A 21,704-nucleotide genomic window follows, 5' to 3' on the forward strand; every position below is an offset into this window, starting at 1 on the left:
CTAAAGAGGTCACTCTGAAAAGTCACCAAAGACACAACAACTCCAGCAAGCAGCAATAACAAGAAACCTTGAGAAGAGGGGAGAATCTAATTTCCAGAGTTGTCACATTACGAAATCTTTTAAAAGATTTTATTTATTTGACAGAGAGAGAGAAAACAAGCAGGGAGAGCGGCAGGCAGAGGGAGAGGGAGAAGCAGGCTCCCCGCTGAGCAGAGAGCCCGATGCAGGGCTCAATCTCAGGACCCTGGGATCATGATCTTGAGCCAAAACCAAGAGCTGGAACGCTTAGCCAACTGAGCCACCCAGGTGCCCCACATTATAGAATTTTAAATGTCCAGTTTTCAACAAAAAATATGAGACATGCAAGAAAACATGATACTATGACCTATGCACAGGGAAGAAAGCAATTAATAAAAAATATCCTGAGGCAGCCCAGACATTGGACTTACTAGACAAAAACTTTAAATCAGCTATTTTAAATACGTTCAAAGAACTTAAAGAACCATGCCTGAAGAACCAAAGAAAGTATGAAAATGAAGCCTAACCAAACAGAGAATATCAATAAAGAGATAAAAACTTTTTAAAAGAACCAAGTAGAAATTCTGGAGTTGTAAAATATAATAGCCAAAGTGTAAAATTCCCTCGAGGAGTGCAACAGCTGACCTGAGCAGGGAGAATAAGAAACCACTGAACTGAAAGATAAATCAACAGATTATCCAATCTGAAGAACAGAACAGGATGAAGAAAAATGAACAAGCCCTCAGAGGCCTGTGGGACACCATTAAGCAAGCCAGCATTTGCATAACAGGAGTCTCAGGGAAGAGAGAGTAAAGGGGTACAAAAGAATATTTGAAGACAGAATGGGCAAAATCTTTCCAAATATGATCAGAAAAATTCCCATATTTAAGAACCTCAACAAATTCCAAGCAGAATAAATTTAGAGATCCATACCAAGACACACCATTATCAGTCAAAGACAGAGAATCTTAAAAGCAGGGAGAAGTCACTCTTCATGTACAAGAGCTCCTCAAGATTAATAGCTTATTTCGCATCAGAAACCATGGAGGCCAGAGGCAGCAGGATGACATATTCAAAGAGCTTAAAGAATAAGACTGCCAGCCAAGAGTTCTATGAGAAGCAAAGGCATCCTTCGAAAATTAAGGACAAATTAAGAGATTCCCAGATAGACAAAAACCAAGAGAACTTGCCACTAGCACACTTGCCCTATATAGGAAACACCAAAGAAAGTCCTTCAGGCTGGAACGAAAGGACCCAGATAGTAGTTTGCATCCACATAAAGAAGGAAAGAGCATGAGTAAAGGTGACTACAAAGGCAAATATAAAAAACAGCATAACTGCATTTTTGTTAATAACTCTTCTTTCTCTCATCCAATTCAAAGACAATTGCATAATTCAGTAACTACAAATCACTATATATGGGTACACAATAACTAAATATGCAATTTGTATGACAGTAGGAGCACAAAGTAGAGTACAGAGCTATATATAGGAACAAAGTTTCATATACTAGTGAAATATTCCACTGTATGAATAGACCACATTTTGTTTATCGGACATTTGAACTTTTTTTACTTTTTGGTTATTACAAATAATACCCCGCTATGAACATATGTACACAAGTCTCTGTGTGAACATGTATTTTCTGTTCTCCTGAATTATACATTTTGAAGGGGTGAATTTTATGGTACGTGATTTGTGTGTCAAAAAATATTCATGAATTATTTATGGAATAAGGGGAAGAAGCAGAAGACTACCAGCTTCCCAAACTCTCTGAGCCCCTGTCCAATAACAGCTCCTACTCCTTACCACAGGGTACCACTGTCCGAACTCTGGGAAGAACCACTCCTCAGCTGTTGTTGATTCCTTCCTTAGTGTTACCAACTATGAGAGCAGTCCTAAACAATAGTGTCTGCTTTCTTTGCAGGTTAGATCAGTAAGTCATACTCCCATCTATTCCTGTCTCGTCTCTTCGGCCAACATTAGGTTTCTCACATTCAGCCACGCTGTGGGACCATCTCATTTTACTGCTGTGTCGAATGCAACTAAATGACCTGCCACGATCCACCTATTCTACTCCCGAGGGACCATCCTTTACAAAATAAAAATCACTTGATTGTTTTTTAATACAAAAGTAATGTGTTCATAAGAAATACAATTTAGAAAACAAAAAAGGTGTAAATATGGAAGTTTAAATCATCAACAATTTTACTGCCCCCAAATACCACTAAATCTAGTATATATCCTTCCAACGTACACACACAGACACACTCATGCATGCTATTTTTTAAAAAATCAATGTTCTAGATCTTGGGTTGTTTTGTATATACCTGTCCACCTCTGTTTTTAGCATCTCATGTCATCCTTGATAGTCCACCCAGGTGTTGGTAAAACCTTCTTTTCCACAGGATTTAATTTTTTTCCTTAATTTTTTTTTTTTTAGATTTTATTTATTTGAGAGAGAGAGACAAAGAGAGTGAGAGAGAGAGAGAGCACAAGTGGGGAGGAGAAGGAGAAGCAGGCTCCCCACAGAGTAGGGAGCCCGATGCGGGACTCGATCCCAGGACCCTGGGATCATGACCCGAGCTGAAGGCCTGATGTTGGCCGAAGAGACCAGACAGGAATAGATGGGAGTATGACTTACTGATCTAACCTGCAAAGAAAGCAGACACTATTGTTTAGGACTGCTCTCAGTTAGTCGATACATGTTTTAACTTGTAGCCACAAGCCGCCCAAGGCCACCAGCCCCACCTCCCCACTGGCAGAGGGCCAGGGGCCCTGCACTATGTGCAGCAGGTTTATCGAAGTCAACAGAGACACTGGGCCTGTGAGGACAGCCTGAGTGAGCAACGAGTAAGCAGGGCACAGAGGAGGCCTCACATCTTCAGGGACACCTCTGAAGGTAGGAACCATCCGCACACACAAGCCTTACAGAACTTGGGCCAAGGCAGGCTTTGCTCAGCTCAGAAAGGCAATAAACCACAACAAACAAACAACCGGAATTACTTATTCCTGCATGACTCCTAAAGGCTTTATAGCAGCCCAGCAGTGGGACAGGAAATGTCTGCTCCTCCTGCCACAGCAGGCCCAGCGTGGCCCACCCTGGCCCCCCGCCCTGGTCCTGCCCCCCACAGGAGCCACCCTTACCTGGCTGGTCCAGGCCCAGGTCATTCGTTAGGACTAAGACCCTTGTTCTACCATCCCAGTGACTTTCTTGCCCTAAACCCTCTAAGCCTGAACCCTCGAGGTAAACCAAACATTCTCTTTAAATTCATCCCACTCAGGGCAGCAGTGCTGATAAAGTGAGTCAGGCTCACATGGGAGGCTTGGCCATAGTAGGAAAGCAGGTAACAATGGAGAAAAGAGTCCCAGTCCAACCATCACTGCGAGCCACATATAAAATCGTCAACAGGGTCTCAGGTCCCCATTCTGCTATTCTATGTGGCTCCCTTGGAACACATGGGGAGGAAGGACAATTAGTAAAACAGAGCTGGGGGGGGGGGGGGGGGGCCCAACCACCCCGGCAGACCCAGACCAAAAATTTCTTAAAAAAAAAAAAAAAATAATAGACACAGCTACCCATGACCCATGCAGCGGTCCTTCATATCCCTTAGCCTCACAAGTCCCAAGAAGGTCTATTACTGCCTCCATCACATAGCAGAGGAAACACAGGGTAAAGGGGGTGAGGGGTGCCAGCCTCTCGCCTGTGCCCCAGCACCCACCTCAGCCCTCTCAAGGACCAGCGCTCACAAGGGTCTCCTCTCTCCTGCCTTTTCAGTTTCTCCCCTCTACCTCTGCAGGATCATCTAATGACAACAGGATCTTGTTCTAGAATCTCCCTCTCAAACAAGCTCCCTTGACCTCAAGCCACCCTCTAGCTTGTACCCCATTTCTCTCCTCCCCTTCAGAACACAATGAAAGAGACACATCCCCACTGTCTCGGTGTCCTTGCCTCTGTGCTCAACAACACCCATCCGGCTCCTCCCTGCACAAGTGGCCCTTGCCAAGGCCAGAGGTCACCTGCACGATGCCAAACAATTCCCCCAAACCTCAGCATGTCATGAGACACTCTCAAGGACTTGAGACCTGCCCACCATGGCCTCCCCACATCCTTGCCCCCGCAGTGTGCCCCCCACCCCCTCCTGCATGGGACTTTAGCTCCTGCTCCTTTCATCCCTCCTGATAAAGTCAACTGCCTGAAAGAGCTGCTGACCCTCAAGAACAATGCCCTGCTCTCATTTCTGAAACTGGCTGGACTGGGGCTTCCCCCTTCCTGCTAAGTCTAGGGGAATTCTAACCAATACCTTCCTGCTAAAGCCCATAAAACATTCCACCCTCCTTCCCCAAGTCAGAATGCTCTCTGGAAGCCTTCTAGTGTTCAGCACTCTAGAATAAAGGCTATGTTAATGGTGCTGGCTGACTTTGTTTCTCCTGAGGCTCCTCGGGACTCCTTTGTAGTGTGTGCCTGACAGGAAGCCTTTGATGGCCAAGGCATCCATATCAAAGACATCTGCACACCCAGCTATAGGACACAGCTGCTGGCAAACCAACCCAAGAGCCAGGTCACTGCACCCCCAGAGCTCCCCCTTTAGCAAATCCTAGGTAATCCAGATCACTGACTGCCTGAGTGACCCCGCTTCTCCCTTCCCTCATCCTCATTCTTGCTCTTAGGTTTTAAATCATCTGATAAACAGTGAACCCATGAAACCCTAGTTATCTCGCCCCAGGAAAGGCCGAGCCCCATGTCCTCGCCCCCTCCCTCTCTCCACCTGAGACTGCACTGTGTGGCCGTGTGGCCCTGAGGTGTGCCGTGTCCCCTCCGGGACCTGTAAGAAAGCTTGTTCCTCAAAGTTTTCTGATGGTTTTTGCTGAGGCGCTTCCTGTGATAGTAAGAACCACAAGGGCTGGTCCAGCCTCAACTGTGCTTCCAGCTGGGGAACTGGCTGGGGGTTCATCACAAGTAGTACAGGCCCACAGGCTTCCCTGGGCTTTACAGCATCCTGGTGGAAAGGCCAGATGGACGTCACAGCCTTCTCCTCCCGGCTCTGGGCTGCCAGATGCAGCAGGTCAAATGGGACACTCTTACGTTGAAAAGTGATTCACTGTTTATCTGAAATTCTCTGTCTTTCCTGGTGGCCCTTCCCAGGTTTCCATGTGCGCCTCACTTGGTCCTACTCCACTGGTGTCCTGCTGTGGCTTCTTCCCCCGACCTCCAGCGCTGACATGCCAGGCTCTCCTCACCTCTCTTCTGTCCACAGCCTGTGTCCGGACCTCCCCCAGGCCCGCGCTTGAAGTAACAATGATGTGCTGCGCTGCCCCCCCCGCCGGAAAGAGTTCTCCAGCTCAGCCGGGATCCACACACAGAGTCAACCTCCTACTCAGTGGTCTGAGAAGCGTCTCAGGCACCCTAGGTCTAACGCAGAGCTCTCGATGTCTTGGAATCGACTCTCCATCTCATCCTTCCCATGAAAGGCACCCCAGCCACCCAACCAGTCAACACAGGAGGCCTGGGTATAACAGAAAGAGCTTGGGGTTCAGGAGGCATGGATATAATCCTTTGGACTTTATACACATCTATACTGTTCAGACTTCTTCCCAATGGATGTGCACTATTAGGAAAAAAAACCTTTCTTTTTTAGAGCAGTCTTAGGTTCATAGAAAAATTGAGAGGAAGGTACAGAGAGTTCCCCCAACATCCTGCACAAGAGGAGCATGTTACAGTGAACCTACACTGACACATCATAATCACCCCGAGTCCAGTTCGCTCCTACATTGTACACTCAAGTGGGTTTGGACAAATGTTTAATGACATGTGTCCACCATAATGATATCATACAGAGTAGTTTCACTGCCCTAAAAATCCTCTGTGCTCCACCTATTCATCCCTCTCGCCCCCTCAGTGCATGAATGATTCATCATCCATTCAACAAATAACATTTTGTTCCTTCCTTTTATGCTAGGGATTTTCTAGGCACCAAGAACACGTGAAAAGCAAGACAGATAAAGGTCCTGCTCTCAGGAAATTTGTATTCTAGAGGCAGAGACAGAAATAAACAAGAGAACAAATAAATGAACAAGAGAAATTTAATACAGTGAACTGACAGGGGCATTGCCGGGAAAGTGTAGGGTAGGATACAGATGGAGGATCAAGGAAGGCCCTAGAAGAGAGGGTGACATTTTACTTAGCTCTAATTCATTAAAAAAAAAAAAAAAAAAAAATACCAACTGCACAGGGGCGCCTGGTTGGCTCAGTCAGAAAACCATGTGACTCTTGTGAGTTCAAGCTATGTTGGGTGTAGCAATTACTAAAAAATAAATAATAAAACTTTTTTTTTTAAATGCCAGCTGTGCAAAGGTCTAGGGAAAGAGCCCTGCAAGCAGAGACAGCAGCAAGTATAAAGGTACTGGGGTAGGGCAAACTTGGTGCTTCCAAGGAAGAAACTGCAAAGAGGCTGACAAGTCTGCGGTACCTGGATGCAAGAGGATGGCAGGGCAGCCGGTCCTGTAGGACCTTAAAGGCAGAGCAAGGAGTTCATGTTTCTTCCACAGACTGATTTTCTGTTTTCAAAAGACAACTCTGTTGCTTCCCCCACTAAAAGGAATCAGGGCCCACGAGTGACCCCAGATGACCCCGTGAAGCCAAAGTTACACCCCAGCAATGTACAGAACATTGAGAAAGGATAAATCACTGTTGGCTTTAAGTCCCTCGGTTTTCCTGTGCTTTGTTATGCATCAAAGCTGACAATGCTCGGGCTCTGTGACTTCAGTTACAGTTCACCTGCCCTCCTCTGGGGTGAGAGAGTTGAGGGCTGAGTTGAGGACTTCCAGTGTGGGAGACAAATCTTAGCAGCCATGGTGTACTGCAAGGATAGCTGTGTACATGGCATCAAAATACTCAAAGTCAATGTGAACACCAACCTTTAAAAAGGATGTACTTTCTGGCTCTGACACTTCTAAAAGTAGTCCAAAGCAACAGAACTTTCCCTTAGTCTGGGGGGGGGGGGTACCCCCACGCACATCTGACACTCAGATATTCACCTCTAATACTCAGAACCAGGACTCTTAGAGGACAATGAATCCCATAACTTGAGGCAGGAGAAAAATCAAGATGGCTCTGGAACATTCTGTTGTTGCTAGAAAATAAGATGCTTTCAGAAGTTGTCTGAGGAGGGACTAAAATGACAAAGGAACAAAATGTAAACAGACTACCACTGTCAATCAGTGATAGCTTCAGCATCTAATAATAATAATAAACACAGTATAATTACCACTTCACAAGCTGAACCCGCAAAGGGCCACAGGTTCTTTAGGACATCAAAACAGAAAAGTTAAATTAATACAAAATGTATAAAACCCATAAAGAATAAAACTGCAGGCAAAAAAAGTCAACAAAGGATGAAATACAGCCTATTAGAGAATCCTTCCTTTGTTGCTTTTAATAAACTGGGCCCTTTGTCAATTTGATCACCACTGCATCACTTCATGAAGAGAAGACACATCCGTGACCCATGCATGTGAGCAGGAAGGAGTGGACAAGGCAGACAGTGCTGGGAAGAGCAGGAAAAATCACCCAGCACCTGTGGTCACAAGATAACCAGGCAGCAGGAAAGTGCACCAGCTGAAGGGCACAGATATCCAGACAAGATAACCAATTTAAAAGAGGCCCAAAAAATGTTTACAAAAACTAGATTAGAGAAACACGAACCTTGAAGATTTGTTCTTTCCTTTCAAAAGGAGTAAAACCCTCTGGATGACCCACTCATTGTGGTGAGATTCAGGTAGAACACAAATGAGTTTCCAAATATGCCAAGAAACCAGGTTGACATCAGGAGGCCAGCAGCCAAGCTAAACTGAAGGATTCCCCAACTGCTGAGAAAGAGGCCACATCTCAAGGTGCAAGGCAGAGCTAGGGGGATCCCAGGGAACAGCTCCAAGAGAAACTTGTGTGAGGAAAGCACACTGAGGAATGTCCTCTAAAATCATCTAAAATGGGTCAGAGGCCCAGTGTGGTCAGCACCCAGCAGGCATTCCCACCTGCTCTGTGTCCCTTACGGTGTGGGGACACCGTGACCCACGAGCAGGGACCTCGCATCCCCATGGATGGTGGCCAGAGGCACTCCGTTTCCTGGAGAACGTGGGAATGTTTCAGAAGGAGAATGGGTTCCAGTGTCATTTGGATCAAAAGAAATGAGCACAGATGAATGAACACGCCAGGTCCTGGGGCCTGCTGGTAAGGGAGGCTCCTGTCGGGAGAGTGGCTGTGGACACAATAAACCCTCTCCTGTAGCCCACAGAGAGGGGCAAGGCTGGGGGGAGATGGCACGGACTCAGGGCAGCGGTGCCCATCCAGCCTTTCCCCCAGAGAACACGAGATGGAGGGAGTGCTCCAGGACAGCCCCCCACAACAAAGAACTACCCAGCCAAGGCGTCAGAGTGTGGAGTGAGAGTCCTGTAGGGCCAGAGTGCTGGGAGCCCCTTCCTCTGGCGCAGGCTATGAGAGGGGCTGGGCAGGGGGACCAGGGCCCAGATGAACACTGGCTGCCAGTCACATGAGTCTGTAAGGTCAATGATCATCCAGACGCCTCCCAGTGAGTCAGGGAGAAGCTGGCCTTGAATCCAAGACCTTTTGGGAATCCCAGTGCACATCAGGTCTGAGACCTGGTTGCTAGCACCTCATACAAACTAGTGCTCACCCCAAGGCAGGAGGAATGGCCATTCCTAACCACTCACTGGGTAGCCGAAATGCTGGAACCAATCGGCTCCACTCAGCTGCCCACTACCTGGCTGTGAGTCAAAGTGCCTCTGGGCTTCACAGAGGATGGGGTTCAGTGGGAGCACCCTGGAGCCTGCCCAAAGGGTCTGAATCCCAGCTCTTCCCCTTCCTAGATGCGGGTCCTAGGAAAAGTTCAATTTCTGTGCTTCCAGTGCCTCATCTGTTAAATGGGGACAATAGCACTGACTTCAGAGTTGTGAAGATTTAATAACGCATTTATGTCACAAGACACCGGGACAGTCCCCCACCTAGTTCAAACCCCTCCAAGTTCTAATGTTTTAGACCAGTGGTTCTTAAACTATAGCTGCATCAGAATCACCTGGAGTACCCACCTGGGTAGTTTCTGATCAGTAGGTGTGGTAGAGGAGGCCAGTTAAGCCCAAACACTGGATGTGTGGGGGAGGAGGGAGCCTCAGAGATACCTGAGGAACAAGACTTGCCCACCCCTCAAGGTCTGGATTCCCCACCTCCCACCCGCAAGGGCACTGCACCAACCCTGGTTTGTCTCTCTCCACCCCAGGTCCCTCATCCAGAGCTGCCCCTGCCCTGGGTCCCAACCTGGCTACCTCCCCAGGCGCCACCTCCGCCCTAGGTGCCCCTGGAACCACTTTTCCTTCCCTTCCCCCGTTTTACCTTACATTCGCGTATCTCCTGGCCCGGGCCTCCCATCGGACACCCTGGCTCTCGGTTTACCTCGTCTTCCACGTTCCCCAAGCCCTGGGCTTCCCAGGTGTGCCCCACCCAGCCCCGAGATACCTTCGAACAGCCCTGGGTTTACTCCTTCTTCTACGCATCCCCCGCCCTGGTCCCACCCCGGCGCTTCCCCTGGGCCGGGCCTCTCCAGTGTGACACCCCCACACATCTAGACCCTCCCTCGGAACGCCCTCCTTGGGACCCCACCCCCGGTTTACCCCAGACTTCGCGCACCCCCGCCCCAGCCCGCGTGGGGCGCCGGGCCGCGCTTACCGGATACCCTCCCGGGCGGCGGCGCACAACAGACAGGCAGGAGGTGGTCGGGCCGCGGGTAAGGCTCACGGAGGAAACGGGGAAGTCACGCTCCTCTAGCCACCCCTCCCGGCCGCGGCGGGACCCGGAGACTGCGCGCGGGGGCGGGGCCGGGGCCGAGGGCCGGCCCTGGAGGCGGGTCGGAGGCGGGGAGGGGCGGCCCCAGACTGACCAGCGCGTTGCCCTGCCCAGCGCGCGCAGGAAGGCGGGGCGGCGCAGACCCCGCCCTCGGGGCCGGGGAGCGTCGAGTTCGTGATGAGGACTCTTGGGCCCAGAAGTCCTCTCCAGGCCGGGTTCAACCAGGCTATGACTGTGTAAACCGAGCGTTGCCTGAGCGCGCCAAGTTCCCCTCCTCCTGTGTTGTAGTGAATCATCTGAGGCCTGGTTTACAAAGGAAACCGAATCTCGGGCTCTAAAACCTCCAGGGAGGAGAGGGGGCTTGAGGATCCCGTCTTTAAAGGGGGTGTGAAGACGGGCCATTCCTAAGGCACAAATGCTTCGCTGGCAGCCAGTGCTCCGTCAAGTCTCCAGGAATAGCGTTTTGTTCTTGTGGTTAACTTCTTAATTGTAGAAATGTGCACACATGCAAAAGTAGAACAGTGGAATTGTCCCACACATCCATAGACCAGCTTCCATCATAGCCTGCACCTTGCCTCCCCCCCCATCTATATCCGTCCCCCCCCCACACACATCTGGGTTGTTGTTTTTTTTTCCTGGAGCAATTTTAAAGCATTCCAGCAGACATATTTCACCTTTAAATACTTGAGTATCTTATCTAATCTATAAATGTTTGTTTTTTCAAGCATTCCCATAATACCAGTAACACACCTAACAAAGTTAGCAATACCCAGTCTGGTTCTGTTTTCCCTGATTGACTCAAAAATGTCTTGACTGTGGGCCTCTTCTAACCAAGATCTAAAGAGGGATGAGAGATTTTGGAGGGAGAGAGCCTCAGGCAAAATTCAACATGAGTCCAACCAGAAGAAAGTCCAAAACAGCGGTGGAAATGCAAGGGCAAGTGAAAGCTAGATATTTAACAAGATTTAATACTACATGATATTATTTCAGTAAAAGACAACTCTGCATATTAAAGACAAAAATATTTACAAGTTTACAGATACCCACATGCACACCCTGTTTTTCAGCAAATGTGCAGTCTTCCACATTTGCGTACTGCCTGCACACCTCCTTATGCACCTAGGCTTCAGGGGACTAACCATCCTCTGGCACCTCCTGCCCTCCTGACAGAAAGAGGGGTTATGTCCACTGGTAGCCAGTAATCCTGCCCTAAACTTTCTAGACCATGCTCCAACTCCCCAGGACCTGGGAATTCTGAATGACCCTAAGCCCACTTCTAGGATGTATACCTGGATCAGTGTCCCAGAGAATGAACAGGTGGGGGGGCAGGCCCTGTATCTTTACACAGGAGCCCAAGAATTCTACATTTGAACCCGGCCTCCCAAGTTGCTATGGAGGTACATTTGTCAAGGCCAGAAAATAGAATGAACTCTATTTTACAGCCATGTTTGTTGTTTTTGTTTTAAGATTTTATTTATTTATTTGAAAGAGAGAAAGCGAGCACGCACAGAGGGAGAGGGAGAGGGAGCTGACTCCCCGGTGAGCAGAGTCTGATGTGGGGCTCGATCCCAGGACCCTGAGATCATGACCTGAGGCCAAGGCAGATGCTTAACTGACTAACGGAGCCACCCAGGCACCCCGGCCATGTTTTATTTGCATATGTACTTAAACATATGGTTTGTGGGCCCCCACTTGTAATCTTGCCGTGGGTTCTGTAATTTTTTAGGTGGGCTTATCTTGTTTCAATATGGGTATAAGAAACATTTTATTTCCTACTTAACTCCACTGCAAGAAGAATAAACCAACAAAAGTGTAATGATAAATGTCAACTAACAGTTGACCTCTAGTAAAGAAACCATGGGGAGAATATAGTTCTCTTGTGAAGAGGGCAGCCCCAGCTAAGCTCCAAAGGACAATCGCCATGCTAAGAAACAGAACCCATTCCTAAGGGCCTTGGTAAGTGGCAGGTGGTGTGCACTAGGTCCTGGCTCATGCCCCATTCTCTTCCCCTCACTTACAGCATTTGTAAGTGCCCACCCAGAATGCTGCCTTGGGAGTCCACAGGCCTGTCTGAATTTTAAGCAGTGAGTAGCTTTTGCAAAGAGCTACTATGCCAAACTGTAGTCTTGGGATGGAAATTTAAGATATATAGACCTCACCATTTATGAAATGACATTTGTAAATGATAAAGTTTTATACAATGTTAGGGGATATTATGGGCTAAATTATGTCTTCCCCCCCCAACAAATTTGTATATTAAAGCCCTAATCCCCAGTGTGACTGTACTTGGAGATAGGGCCTATAGGGATGCAATAAAGATTAAATGAGGGCTTATGGGTGGAACCCTGAGCAGATAGGACTCGTGTCCCAACAACTGGGGGAAGAGACTCAAGAGCCCCCCACCCTGTGTGTGTGTCTGTCTTTCATCTCTCATCTCCCTCTCTCTCTCTGTATCTTTCATCTCACATCTCTTTTTTCCTCTCTCTCTCTCTGTCTTTCATCTCTCATCTCTCTCTTTCTCTCTCTCTCTTCCTATCTCTCCCATGCCCACAGAGAAGAGGCCATGTGAAGACCCAGCAAGATTGTGGCCATCTACAACCCAGGAAGAGAAGTCTCACCAGAAACCAATCCTGTTGGCATCTTTAGCTTGGATTTCAAGCCCCAGACCTCTGAGAAATAAATTTCTGTTTTTCATGCCACCTGGTCTGTAGTACTTTGTTGTGGAAGCCCGAGCTGAGTTTAGGAAAGATATGAACCTCAGTTTTCTTATCTGCAAAGTGGTATTAATATTAGTGCCTACCTCAAAGGGTTGAGGTTGACAGGAAGCCATCCATGTAAAGTCCTCAGCCCTCAGATAGTGAGGGCTCAACCCATGTTTCCTGCTACTATGTTTATTGTTACTATTGAAGTTCTGACAGGACAAATCCCAAGCAGGGGGCTGATTCCAGGCATGTGGATGGATCACTGAAGGAGGTTTGGGGCACAAGTTGGGCTTTACCCTACCCACAGCTTTCCTCATGTCTGTCCCAGCTTCCTGCTGTCATTCTGCCACTACAGCATCCATCCTTCGTTCCCAGCCAGTCCTTGTCTTCCCCAAATGGCCTTCATCTTGGTGGCAGCAGCCCCATTTCAAGGTCTGCCCAGCCCCCCACAGTCTCAGAGGCCCATGTGATGGGCTGGCCAAGCCCTGACTGCCCCTCTGCCCAGAGTGGAGGGGTGTGGCCCTGCCCCGCAAACTGACCCCACAAAATGACTTCGGAGTGTAGGGCCCTCACCCTCTTCTCACAACAAGCCCACCTGCCCTGTGCTGCCACTTGGCCTCCCCTTCAGAGACCACACCTTGCAGCGGGGTCGGCCTCCTGCCCAGTCCTGTCCCTGTAGAGGCTGCCCTCTGCGATGGCTCCCTTAGCCTCTGCTCAGGCTTGTCCTCCCCTGGGAAATTCAAGTACATGCCCCTCAACCTCTTTTCTCCCAACCCCCAACACCTCTTAACTATGTCGTTGTGCTATATCAGGTTGGATATTTTTGCTTCTTAGACTGTGAATTCCCCAAGGGAGGAGGCTCTGTTCATCTCTGAACATATCCGCTAGTACCTATTAGATGCTTGCTTTAAATTGCCCCCTCTCAGCCCCCAGAAGTGACCTTGAGATGAGGATTCAAGTACAAGTAGTTTATCTGGGAGATGATCCCAGAAAACATTGGTAGGAGAAGAGGGGGAGGTGAGGCAGGGAATGGAGGGCAGCCAAGAAAATTTCATTACCAAGCAAGTTACCACTGCGGGCATCTGGAGCTCAGTCCTGCCTGGACCTCTGGGAACCTCAGACATATCTTGAAGGGTGTGCAAATCCTAACTCCCCCCCAATCTTTACGTGAGGGCTACTTCCAGGGCACAATAGTGTGCTGGCCCTTCAGGCCTGATGAACTGTCAGACAAGGTGGGCCAAGTGGCGCCCACAGGCAGAGAAAGCCTTCCTGGGCACTACTGCTGGCCTACATTAAGAAGTCAGGCAGGTGTGTCTGGGACTGGAGGGGGAACCTGAGGGGGCCAGAAGCAGGGACATCTGCAGCACTGGAAAGACATTTGCTGATTGCAGGATAAATGAAAAGTTGCAGTGCTGGAGAGCAGAAGTCTGATTCTTAGCCACTTACTCTGGGTGCAGATTGCTGTCTGCACATCAGTGCTAACCCTCAGAGCAAACCAGGGAAGGGAATGTCACCTGCCTTCTTTATGGATGAGCAAACTGAGCTCCCGGAGAGTTACTCCACTTGCTCAAGGTCACAGCCTTGAGTGAGAGAGCTGGGATTCAAACTCTGTTCCAAAGGAATTTAAAGATGCCCTTCCATTCCATCAACCAGACTGCCTCTCTCAAACAAGTGAACAAGTGAATGAATGCATGAACAAATGAGTGCTTTATAAGGGAGATGCTCTGATTCACCTAGTGTCCCGGTTCAAAGATGACTGCTCCATGAATTAGCTGCTCTTTGATATTAAATTTATGATGTCATATTTACACAGGAAGCAGTAAAATTCCAAGGAAAGACATTTGGTCTGTGATGATGATGAAGATATTTCAAGATCACTCAGGGCCTGCCCCTCTCTGTTCCCCACTTGGCATGCTGAATAATCCGGGGCTGGTGTGGTGCCCACAACCCCAGCAGGTCCACCCACACCCAAAGGCCATCCCTGTGCTTCACTCACATGGGGAGAAGTGGGCCATTGCTATTGTTCGTCCTGCCAAATCAGTGACCCCATCCCAGAGCTCAGCAGGGAACTGATAGAGACTCAGTGACAGCAGGAAGAACCACATGGGACTCGAGGTGGGACAAGAATGCAGCAGTTCCCTCTGCACTGGGCCCAGACCACCGCCCTTGCACCGAAAGCTGCCAGGAAGGAAGACAGCGCCGTTACTTGGACCCCTCCTGCAATTTGCAAAAGCATAACCATGAACAAAACTGTTCATGCTGTAATGGAAATAGTACCTTGCACTTCACTGGGACTTTCCAACACATGTTCACATCCATGATGTCACAGAATCATTGTGACAGACCTGGGGGGCAGGCAGAACATGCATTACCGTTCCCACTTTCCAATGAGGAAACTGAGGCTTGCCTACCAAGGTTTGTCTGGCAGTGCTGGCTTTACAATGCAAGGGATGATCATGCCTCTGTTAGAAAACCTCCCCACAGCAGACCTAGGAGTCTTCTCCACCCCCCAAATTACTTAACATCTGGGGACAGACTTCTTGTCTTTGTTAAGATTCATGCAGGGGGACTTACAGCACCCGGGTAGGGGCATGGACTCAGGGTTGGCCTCAGTGAAGCTGCTGATTCAACCTCCAGGTCGAAATGTCGGGAGCAACTAGGCCCACATCCAGGATCTTGCCAGCCTGGGGATGGAGGATGGAATAGCCCCACAAAGGAGGATAGCACATTCAGAAGTTGCCACCTCAGGGCTTACAGGACCCTTAGAAACAACACCCAGGACCCTTAGAAACAACACCCAGGCTGCTGGGAAGACACCTCAAGGCCCCAGACCTCAGAAAGAGGGCCTAAGGTCACTGAGCTGGTTACTAAAAATAGTCCCACAAATTCTGCTGACTTCACTTTGAAAAGCAGCTGGCAAAGGGGTCAGCCACTCACCAGACATGAGAGCCTGAGGAAAGACTACCTCCTCGCCTATAAGACGCAGACCATTTTCTCCCAAAGGCCCAAGAGGCCTGGGCCCCTTCCATGCCTGGAGGATAACAGTATATTTAAAAAATGAAGGAATGTCAAAATGGGCTTAAAAAACTTGTGCTGCATTTTTCTTATTATCATGTTCAATAGACCAACATCATTAGTTTTTGAGGTAGTGTTCAACAATTCATTAGTTGCATATAACACCCAGTGCTCATCACCACACCATTCCCCCACTCCCCTCCCTTCTGTAACCCTCAGTTTGTTTCCCAGAGTCCAGAGTTTCTCATGGTTTGCCTCCCTCTCTGATGTCTTGCTATTCAGTATTCCCAGCCTTCCCCTGTGGTCCTTTGTGCTATTCCTTATATTCCACATATGAGTGAAATCATATGATAATTGTCTTTCTCTTCATGACTATTTTCACTTAGCATAATCCCCTCCAGTTCCAACCATGTTGATGCAAATGGTGGGTATTCATCTTTTCTGATGATTGAGTAATATTCCATTGTATATAGGAACCACAACTTCTTTAACCATTCATATGTTGAAGGATATCTCCACTCCTTCCACAGTTTGGTTATTGTGGACATCGCTGCTATGAACTTTGGAGTACATATGCCCCTTCTTTTCACAACATCTGTATCTTTGGGGCAAATACTCAGTAGTGCAATTGCTGGGCCATAGGGTACTCTATTTTTAATTTTTTGAGGAACCTCCACACTGTTTCCCAGAGTGACTGTACCATCTTGCATACTCCCCCAAAGTGTAAGAGGGTTCCCCTTTCTCCACATCCTCACCAACATTTGTTATTCCCTGTCTTGTTAATTTTAGCCATTCTAACTGGGGTAAATTGGTTATCTCATTGTGGTTTTTTTTTTAATAGGCATTTTTTTTATGTTATGATAATCACCATACATTACATCATTAGTTTTTGATGTAGTGTTCCATTATTCATTGTTTGCGATTAACACCCAGTGCTCCATTCACTACGTGCCCTCTTTAATACCCATCACCAGGCTAATCCATCCCACCACCCCCCTCCCCTCTAGAACCCTCAGTTTGTTTCTCAGAGTCCATAGTCTCTCATGGTTCATTTCCCCCTCCAATTTCCTCCCATTCATTTTTCCCTTCCTTCTATCGCCTTCTTATTTTTTTTTTTTAACGTACAATGTATGATTTGTTTCAGAGGTACAAGTCTGTGACTCAACAGTCTTACAGAATTCACAGCACTCACCATAGTACATACCCTCCCCAATGTCTATCACCCAGCCACCCTACCTCCCATCCCCCACCACTCCAAAAACCCTGAGTTTGTTTCCTGAGATTAAGAATTCCTCCTATCAGTGAGGTCATATGATACATGTCTTTCCCTGATTGACTTATTTCGCCCAGCATAATACGCTCCAGTTACATCCACGTCATTGCAAATGGCAAGATTTCATTCCTTTTGATGGCTAAATAATATTCCATTGTGTATAGATACCACATCTTCTTTATCCATTCATCTGTTGATGGACATCTTGGCTCTTTCTATAGTTTGGATATTGTGGACATTGCTGCTATAAACATCGGGGTGCACGTACCCCTTCGGATCCCCACATTTGTATCTTTGGGGTAAATACCCAGTAGTGCAATTGCTGAGTCATAGGGTAGCTCTATTTTCAACTTTTTGAGGAACCTCCATACTGTTTTCCAGAGTGGCTATACCAGCTTGCATTCCCACTAACAGTGTAGGAGGGTTCCCCTTTCTCCACATCCCCACCAACATCTGTCGTTTCCTGACTTGTTAATTTTAGCCATTCTGACTGGTGTGAGGTGGTATCTCACTGAGGTTTGATTTGCATTTCCCTGATGCCAAGCAATGTTGAGCACTTTTTCATCTGTCTGTTGGCCATTTGGATGTCTTCTTTGGAGAAGTGTCTGTTCATGTCTTCTGCCCATTTCTTGATTGGATTCTTTGTTCTTTGGATGTTGAGTTTGATAAGTTCTTCATAGATTTTGGATACTAGCCCTTTTTCTGATATGTCACTTGCAAATATCTTCTCCCATGCTGTCGGTTGTCTTTTGGTTTTGTTGACTGTTTCTTTTACTATGCAAAAGCTTTTTATCTTGATGAAGTCCCAATAGTTCATTTTTGCCCTTGCTTCCCTTGCCTTTGGCGATGTTTCTAGGAAGAAGTTGCTGTGGCTGAGGTCGAAGAGCTTGCTGCGTGTGTTCTCCTTTAGGATTTTGATGGACTCCTGTCTCACATTGAGGTCTTTCAACCATTTCGAGTCTATTTTTGTGTGTGATGTAAGGAAATGGTCCAGTTTCATTGTTCTGCATGTGGCTGTCCAATTTTCCCAACACCATTTGTTGAAGAGACTATCTTTTTTCCACGGGACATTCGTTCCTGCTTTGTCAAAGATTAGTTGACCATAGAGTTGAGGGTCCATTTCTGGGCTCTCTATTCTGTTCCATTGATCTATGTGTCTGTTTTTGTGCCAGTACCATACTGTCTTGATGATGACAGCTTTGTAACAGAACTGGAAGTCCGGAATTGTGATGCCACCAGCTTTGCTTTTCTTTTTCAACATTCCTCTGGCTATGTGGGGTCTTTTCTGGTTCCACACAAATTTTAGGATGATTTGTTCCATTTCGTTGAAAAAAGTTGATGGTATTTTGATAGGGAATGCATTGAATGTGTAGATTGCTCTAGGTAGCATTGACATCTTCACAATATTAGTTTTTCCAATCTATGAGCATGGAACGTTTCTCCATTTGTTTTTGTCTTCCTCAATTTCTTTCATGAGTATTTTATAGTTTTCTGAGGACAGATTTTTGCCTCTTTGGTTAGATTTATTCCTAGGTATCTTATGGTTTTGGGTGCAATTGTAAATGGGATTGACTTCTTAATTTCTCTTTCTTCTGTCTTGCTGTTGGTGTATAAGAATGCCACTGCCTTCTGTGCATTGATTTTATATCCTACCACTTTACTGAATTCGTCTATGAGTTCTAGCAGTTTTGGGGTGGAGTCTTTTGGATTTTCCACATAAAATGTCATATCATCTGCAAAGAGTGAGAGTTTGACTTTTTCTTTGCCGATTTGGATGCCTTTTATTTCTTTTTGTTGTCTGATTGCTGTGGCTAGGACTTCTAATACTATGTGGAATAGCAGTGGTGGTAGTGGACATCCCTGCTGTGTTCCTGACCTTAGGGGAAAAGCACTCAGTTTTTCCCCATTGAGAATGATATTTGCTGTGGGTTTTTCATAGATGGCTTTTATGATACTGAGTTATGTACCCTCTATCCCTATACTCTGAAGAGTTTTGATCAAGAAAGGATGCTGTACTTTGTCAAATGCTTTTTCTGCATCTATAGAGAGGATCATATGGTTCTTGTTCTTTCTTTTATTAATGTATTGTATCACATTGATTTGCAGTTGCTGAACCAACCTGGCAGCACAGGGATAAATCCCACTTGGTCGTGGTGAATAATCCTTTTAATGTACTGTTGGATCCTATTGGCTGGTATTTTGGTGAGAATTTTTGCATCCATGTTCATCAAGATATTGGTCTGTAATTCTCCTTTTAGATGGGGTCTTTGGTTTGGGGATCAAGGTAATGGTGGCGTCATAAAACGAGTTTGGAAGTTTTCCCTTCAATTCTATTTTTTGGAACAGTTTCAGAAGAATAGGTATTAAGTCTTCTTTAAATGTTTGGTAGAATTCCCCTGGGAAGTCATCTGGCCCTGGACTTTTGTTTGTTGGGAGATTTTTGATTACTGCCTCAATTTCCTTTGTGGTTATAGGTCTGTTCAGGTTTTCTATTTCTTCCTGGTTCCGTTTTGGTAGGTGATGCATCTCTAGGAATGCATCCATTTCTTCCAGATTATCGAATTTGCTGGCATAGAGTTGCTCATAGTATGTTCTTATAATTGTTTGTATTTCTTTGGTGTTGGTTGTGATCTCTCCTCTTTCATTCATGATTTTATTTATTTGGGTCCTTTCTCTTTTCTTTTTGATAAGTCTGGCCAGGGGTTTACCAATCTTGTTAATTCTTTCAAAGAACCAGCTCCTAGTTTTGTTGACCTGTTCTACTGTTCTTTTGGTTTCTATTTCATTGATTTCTGCTCTGATCTTTATTATTTCTCTTCTGCTGGGTTTAAGCTTTATTTGCTGTTCTTTCTCCAGCTGCTTTAGATGTAGGGTTAGGTTGTGTATTTGAGACCTTTCTTGTTTCTTGAGAAAGGCTTGTATTGCTATATACTTTCCTCTTAGGACCGCCTTTGCTGCATCCCAAAGATTTTGAACAGTTGTGTTTTCATTTTCATTGGTTTCCATGTATTTTTTTAATTCTTCATTAATTTCCTGGTTGACCCATTCATTCTTTAGTAGGATGCTCTTTAGCCTCCATGTATTTGAGTTCTTTCCGACTTTCCTCTTGTGATCAATTTCTAGTTTCAAAGCATTGTGGTATGAAAATAAGCAGGGAATGGTCCCAATCTTTTGGTACAGGTTGAGACCTGATTTATGACCTAGGATGTGATCTATTCTGGAGAATGTTCCATGGGCACTAGAGAAGAATGTGTATTCTGTTGCTTTGGGATGGAATGTTCTGAATATGTCTGTGAAGTCCATTTGGTCCAGTGTGTCATTTGAAGTCTTTATTTCCGTATTGATCTTTTGCTTAGATGATCTGTCCATTTCAGTGAGGGGGGTGTTAAAGTCCCCCACTATTACTGTATTGTTGTTGATGTGTTTCTTTGCTTTTGTTATTAATTTGCTTACATAATTGGCTGCTCCCATGTTAGGAGCATAGTTATTTACAATTGTTAGATCTTCTTGTTGGATAGACCCTTTAAGTAGGATATATCAGGTCCAGCTAAGGAAAGGCCATGAGGGGGTCATTTACATTGCTGTCCTGGGGAGTCTGTGACTGTGGACATGAGTGTTCTATAACAGATCTCCTCAAGCCACGCTGTGAGCTACGCCAGTCACAGGGCCACAGGTGGTGTGTTCCTGAGGGAACGGTGACTTCTGTCTCCAGGGAAGGCGCCACCTGCTCCAAGAGCGAGGCAGCACATGAGGGCCCTGGACGTTTGCTCTCTCATTTATTCTGCATTGTTAGGATGCCAGGCAAGGCTCAGTGGAGGTGTGAATCAGCGCTCTCTTCCTGCCGTATTCCTCCCACCCCCCCCAGGCATTGTGTGAATGACTAATTCTCTCTTCTGCCTCAATATCCTAACAGTTACAGCCTCCATTTTTTATTGCACCTCATTTATAGCCTTTTTTATTTCAACTTGGCTGGATTTTAGTTCATTTATTTATCCAGAAAGGGTTTCTCTAATAATAATAAATCAATGAGAACAAAAACACATCAGTCCAATAACCAGTAACGAGATTGAAGCAGTGATCCAAAACCTCCCCCAAAACAAGAGTCCAGGGCCTGATGGATTCCCTGGGGAATTCTACCAAACATTCAAAAAAGAAATAATACCTATTCTACTGAAGCTGTTTCCAAAAATAGAGACAGAAGGAAAACTTCCAAACTCATTCTATGAGGCCAGCATTACCTTAATCCCCAAACCAGGCAAAGACCCCATCAAAAAGGAGAATTTCAGACCGATATCCCTGATGAATATGGATTCCAAAACCCTCAACAAAATCCTAGCTAATAGGATCCAACAACACATTAAAAGGATCATCCACCATGACCAAGTGGGATTTATCCCCGGGATGCAAGGGTGGTTCAACATTCGCAAATCATCAGTGTGATAGAACACATTAATAAGAGGAGGGAGAAAAACCATAGGGTCCTCTCAATTGATGCAGAAAAAGCATTTGACAAAATACAACATCCTTTCCTGATTAAAACTCTCCAGAGTATAGGGATAGAGGGAACATTCCTCAAGCTCATAAAATCCATCTATGAAAAACCCACAGTGAATATCATCCTCAATGGGGAAAAGCTGAGAGCCTTTCCCTTAACATCAGGAACACGTCAAGGGTGCCCACTCTCACCACTGTTGTTCAACATAGTACTAGAAGTCCTAGCAACAGCAATCAGACAACAAAAAGAAATAAAAGGTATTCAAATTGGCAAAGAAGAAGTCAAACTCTCTCTTTTCACAGATGACATGATACTTTATGTGGAAAACCCAAAAGACTCCACCCC

At 46.4% G+C, this 21,704-nt stretch overlaps 1 protein-coding gene across 6 annotated transcripts in view; it reads right to left on the reverse strand.

The window, feature by feature from the left end:
• The window catches only part of SLC41A3 (solute carrier family 41 member 3), a 108,738-nt gene extending 93,324 nt beyond the window's left edge, over nucleotides 1–15,414 (reverse strand). Inside the window, exons 1-2 of one of the 6 annotated variants that reach the window (XM_034996418.1) lie at nucleotides 9,425–9,520; nucleotides 7,057–7,151 (exon numbers count right to left, since the gene is read on the reverse strand). The gene's annotated coding sequence lies outside the window, so the exon portion shown is untranslated. Of the gene's footprint in view, nucleotides 1–7,056; nucleotides 7,652–9,424; nucleotides 9,521–9,547; nucleotides 9,580–9,757; nucleotides 9,808–15,150 lie in introns of those variants that run through there. The other 5 variants (XM_034996416.1, XM_034996420.1, XM_034996421.1 and 2 more) reach the window with 5 other exon arrangements.
• Nucleotides 15,415–21,704: the final 6,290 nt, after the last annotated feature.

Source organism: Mirounga leonina, unplaced genomic scaffold, assembly GCF_011800145.1.
Source record: "Mirounga leonina isolate KUSES-001 unplaced genomic scaffold, KU_Mleo_1.0 Mir_94, whole genome shotgun sequence".
In the NCBI taxonomy this organism is placed as follows: domain Eukaryota; kingdom Metazoa; phylum Chordata; class Mammalia; order Carnivora; family Phocidae; genus Mirounga; species Mirounga leonina.